The following is a 6,000-nucleotide window of genomic DNA, read 5'->3' on the forward strand; positions in this document are numbered from 1 at the left end:
AGGTTAGCTTTGCATTATTGCAGTTTTCTTGCATCCCACAGACACACACACACACATGCTTGCACACACTCTCACATGCACACACAGAGGCAGACGCAAAGATGAAAGCTTGAGAGATTTTCTGGATAAATTCTCTGTGTTGCCGTGTGAACCTCATTACTGCACCCAGGTAGAATATGAAAGAACCCAGCAGACCCAGAACAACAGGAAGAGCGGTAAGATGCCTTCCTTCTTACGCAATTAGACAGGCATGCAGACAAACAGATGGGCTCTTAGATCAACACAGGCGTGCAGTGACAAACATGATAGAAGCACCAAAATAAAGTGCGACAGGGAATAGAAGATTTCCTTTGTTAATGATGCCTCAGTACTTGTTTGGGATATAGTAAGCTGCAGGATCTGAGGCTAAGCCTGCTGCCCATCACTGGGTAATGAGACTAATGAGACTACTCTTTATTGCTATGGATTCTATAAAGAGCACCTTACACGTAGGTTACTTTCTGACATTTTGAAAATGCAGGTTGGGCACCAAATAGCACCTAACACCAACCCTTCTTTAATCTAAGATTTTGACAATATTTCTGCACTGTTTAACTCATAACCTTTAATCTGCATTTCGTTTAGCCTGTTTAAGAACAGGTTACTCAAAAATATACGCTCAAATTTATTCAGACCACCAACTAACACAACTGAGCCATAATTTTGAGCACACAGTGACAGACATTCACCAACCTCTTTATTGGATACACCTATTCAACTCCTCTTTAATTCAAATATCCAATCAGCACATGGCAGGAATGCTGTGAAGTTAAGCATGTAGATCTGCTGAAGTTCAAACAAAAGTAAAAATAGGATTTAAGTGTCTTTGAGTGTGGCATGGTTGTCGGTGCCAGATGGATTGGTGTGAGTGTTTTACAAACTGATCTCTAGGTTTTACAGAGGTATGAAAAAGAATCAAATGTCCAGTGAGCGGTAGTTCTCTGGAAAAAACACCAGAGGTCAGAAGGGAATGGCTAGACAGTTTTAAGCTCATAAGAAAGCAATATGATATCTAATAACCACTTGTTACAACCCTGGTATGCAGAAGAGTACATCACAAAGCTCACATGATCTCTAACGGCTTTCTTGAACATGACATTGAGTTCACCATCCTCACTTGGTCTTCGCAGTCACCAGATCTACAACTGTGGTCACGCCAGCATCAAATCCATCCAAGCTACATGGTTTATTAAAATAATCAAATTACAGCATTTACATTTATGTTAGACTACTTTTAATTAACTGCTTTAGCCCACTTACAATGAAAATGAATAAAAATCTTGTTCATGACCTGTGTAGTATGTTAACACTATTGGAAGTAAAAATAACTTGAACTCCAATTTTGAAAACACAACTTTCTTTTTTTCTTCTGACTTGTATTATGAGTATGAGTCTGTGGTCTGGGAGAGAGTCTGTAACTCTGTCTGCAAAATACAGGATATAATGACCAATATTGGGCAATTAATTATATAGTTACTTCTTCAAAAAACTGAGTTATGCAAACAACAAAGTTTTTTGCAGCTGTTTACCTAAAAATGCAGCCAAGGCATTTTTTAAAAATAAACATTTTAAACTATTTACAGAACAATCAGCTGTTCTGCATCAAATTTGATGCCACACAAATTATTTGAGCCACTCCAAAAAATAATTTCTGTCCACTATGAGATAAAGGAGAACAACAGCCTGATACCTGCAGGCCTGACAACAGGAGATGTATCACTCCTGTAACACCTGTAACATTCAGCAGTCGCCTCATTGTTCTGACACACACAACAAAACTATTGACTACACTACACACTAACTACACAAGATTTGCGCTAAACGTCGAAAATCTCTCACATCTCAAAACACCGCCGTCACTCCTAAAATTTCCCCCTTCCTAAACCACTAAATGCCATGTTGCCATATTATTTTTTTTGATTGGTCGACATGGTACTTTTTTCGACCAATGGGAAAGGGTGGGTTTTTTTGTTTTTGCTCACAGGCGGAGAGTGCTTTTGAGCGTTTTCCTTATAAAACGCAGTTTTTACCGTTTCTTCCCGCAGTAAATATAAACAACGATAGTATTCATTGCATTTTTATTTTTTATCATAACTCCGGTTTTACGTGGCCTATCAACACAATTTAAAAACTGGTATAAAGTCCACACTTTTTCCATCAGTTGAACACCGTCTGTCCTGCTCACATCTCCAATGGTTGTACACGTTGTCATCAACTTGGCTTCACTCCACATCAGCCACGCCGCTTTGCCAGCTAAAACACCGGTGTCAGCACATAAGGAATGTAAATTGCGTGATTGGCTGGACTATGGGATAAGGTGGCATCGTTCTAATCCCAGCAGCTGAAACAGCCAGTCACTTACTGACTAACTGCAAAACAGAATTGTTAACGTATTAATTTTAATTTCAATTCAGGTTAATGTTTTTTTTGTGCGCAACGCAGATTTTCTGTGCGCAGAGACCGTGCCAGCAGTGTTGCCAACTCCTCAGTAAGGAAAATCGCTATTGGTTGTCCTAAAAGTCGCTAAATGACGTCATCGCCTAATTTGCATAATTGATCATGCTAATCTAATTGTAACCTATGTTGTTGGAGAGAGAAATAACATTGTGGAAGAGACAAAGTGAGTAAAAAATGTCCTAAATGCTTTAGAGTTTATTTAGAACTACAAATTAAATTTCTTTTAGCAATTATTGTTTTTTTTAATGTCACAATTCCAACCCTGCTCCTTTATCCGGGCTTGGACCGGCAAGTGACCCGAAATAGGCACTCTGGTGGAGTTACTTTGTGTGTGTGTGTTTATAAGTAGTTTTAAACCTTGTGATCCACAAAACAGCATTAGAGTAAAAGAAGAACTGACTGCGTTACAGCACCTGCTGCTTGTTGAGAGTAAAAACGATACGCGCTTTCACGTCTTTTTTTAGCGACTTTCTTTAGAAAACAAAGTCGCTAAGGGGTCTGAAAACAATTGCGCACGCACGCAGCTTAGAGAGAACATTGGCTGTAACATATATGAAAATCACCATTTGAAATGGGATGGCTTATTGAAGTCGCCACATTCACTTGCTGGTGCTTGCCAGCTGCGCACACCTGTAAACGCTGCTGTAATTGTCGGCTGTTGGCCACAGCTGATGTTGATGTAGTAAAGGAGGTGTAGTCACTCCGAGCAGGATTTGATAATGTCACACTCCGGCTTCCGCAAAGAATTTTGTTGTTGTTGTCGTCACAGTCCGTTGCTGTCTGTATATTGTTTTTGGAAATGCACATTTTGAAGCAGACTTTTTTTTTCTGTACCAGATGTGGCGCTCCCTGGATAAAACTGAGTCGTGGAACCACTATTTCCTGTAGGTAAGTACAACTAATTTCAAACATTGTACAATCTGTAAACATCTATCATCTATGTATCTATCTATACGAGCTAGTTAGTGTGCTAAAATTCCAAAATTATAAAAGTTTGCTATTTCTTTTTTGTTTCATTTCAATTTTTTGTTCTTAGTTCAGTTTAGTTTAGTTTTCATTATTTTCAGCCTTAATTTGATTGTCTTTTTAAGTTATTGTACTATGGAGGATATTTGTCAGAATTAATAAGTTCAGAATTGGTGTTACAATACAAACACAATACTTTGCGGAGCCAGTTGACTCACAGCCATGTAAACATCACACAACTCGGTAAACACATTCAGGAAAGCCTCATCAGGGAGACTGTTGACGAATTGCACCACACTGATGAAGACTAAAATTAAGGGTATTTTAGCCAGTTCTATAAGCACACAATACTCCTTCAGTCAGTTTTTTTTCTTTTTGCTGGAGTCCAATGTTCATTTATGTTTTTAATTGAATGTTTATTCACGAGGCAACTTTTATTGTTACATTGTACTAGAGATGGCACGATACCACTTTTTTATGTCCGGTACCGATACCGATATCATAAATTTGGATATCTGCCGATACCGATATGAATCCGATATAGTGTTTTTTAATCAACAAAACTGTTTTTTAAAATATCTTGCTGCATTTTGCAAGTCTGCAAGTTCATACTCAAGTTTAAAACAACAACTACACTAAAGCTATTCTGTTATACCTGTATACAAAAAAATATTTCATAGTTCAGCAATACTGATCAATCTAATAAACTTAAACCTACACCATCCTCCCTATTCTGGTATTTTAAAGAGTACTTAGCGTAAATATTAAGCAACCTAACTAATAGGGTTCCAACTCCCAGCAACAACAAAAATAAATAAATAAAAAATAGGGAACCACCCCTCACGCGCCACCTCATGATGCTTAATCGACGTAATCAACCTTAATTTGATGCAGTGTGAAAAAAAAAATGCACAGAAATCAATTATTTTTCAAGAAATATTAAATAGATTCAACATCTTTCTTCAACAAAATTGCAGACTGCACAGATGGTACCTTCCCAAAGGAAAAAGTACTATAGCTTACTAGGGTATATATATTAGACTTAATAGTCACTATATACAGTAATTGACTTCTATTCATTTTACATCAAATTAAAACTTTGTGTGTCAGATAATTATTTATTAAAAGCTAGACATTTTAAATGAGAATAAGAAAGAAAAGTATGTCTTTGTGCCCCCTTTTCCCAGTTAATGCCCTATCGGCCCCCCTGGCTAAACTTTGCTAGATCCGCCCCTGCACAGTTACCAGCCGTCAGCTACGTAGAAAAAGATCCTGGTGTAGAAATTAATATTAAATAAATTCTAACAACAGCTGATCAAGCTTAAACGTGCTGCTGTTGTTCAGCCGCTGGTTTCCTCTTTCTGGTGCAAAGTGGGCCAAAAACAAAGACGGACTTGCGACAGAAAAGCCGATCAGCTGATCATTTAAGCAGTTTCACGATTAAAGTAGCAGCCGGAGAGCGAGAGGCAGTCGCTCGTTAAGCTTAACGCAGGAATGCTTTACAAACATTCAGAGATGGACTTACACACTTGCTTTACTTCTCTCGGGGATAACTTTGTCGGAGATGAAATGCCGGGTTGCTAGCGAAGCTCCAAATGCTATCCAGACCACCGACAGGTCCCGCATGCCACAGCCGCTCTATCACGTGATGCATACTGCTCCGACGTGCTAACGTTCTGAGGTGAGTTACGGCGTGTTGCAAGTTTTGTGAGGTGCTTTCGTGATATTTAATGGATCGGATTACATTTTTTATTTTTCTCCGATATCCGATCCAGTAATTTAGGTCAGTATCGGACCGATACCGATACGTAATATCGGATCGGTCCATCTCTACATTGTACCAATATATTTAAAAAAAAAAAAACACTTGAATATTAATATCAATACCTTATTTCGCTTTCATATTCATAACTGTGGAAACTTGATATTTGTTCCCTTCAGTTCTTTGGGTTAAGTACAGATACATTTTTGTGTCATATGGTTCATCTCTTTTTTTTTTTCTTTTTTTTTAAATTGAGCTGGTTGTTTAGCCCTAATCTAAGCTGATAATAGCAGCATTGTATAATATTGCCATCCATCCATCCATCCATCCATCCATCTTCATCCGCTTTGTCCGGGGCCGGGTCGCGGGGGCAGCAGCCTAAGCAAAGAGGCCCAGACCTCCCTCTCCCCAGCCACCTCCTCCAGCTTATCCGGGGGAATACCAAGGCGTTCCCAGGCCAGCCGAGAGATATAATCTCTCCAGCGTGTCCTGGGTCTGCCCCGGGGCCTCCTCCCGGTGGGACATGCCTGGAACACCTCACCCAGGAGGCGCCCAGGGGGCATCCTTGTCAGATGCCCGAACCACCTCAGCTGGCTCCTTTCGATGTGGAGCAGCAGCTGCTCTACTCTGAGCCCCTCCCGGATGGCCGAACTTCTCACCCTATCTCTAAGGGAGAGGCCAGCCACCCTTCGGAGGAAGCTCATTTCCGCCGCTTGTATCCGCGATCTCGTTCTTTCGGTCACTACCCACAGCTCGTGGCCATAGGTGAGGGTAGG

This window comes from Copadichromis virginalis, linkage group LG3 (genome assembly GCF_057382275.1).
Source record: "Copadichromis virginalis isolate Kocher_CV1m ecotype Utaka linkage group LG3, C_Virginalis_male_GT1.1, whole genome shotgun sequence".
Lineage (NCBI taxonomy): Eukaryota > Metazoa > Chordata > Actinopteri > Cichliformes > Cichlidae > Copadichromis > Copadichromis virginalis.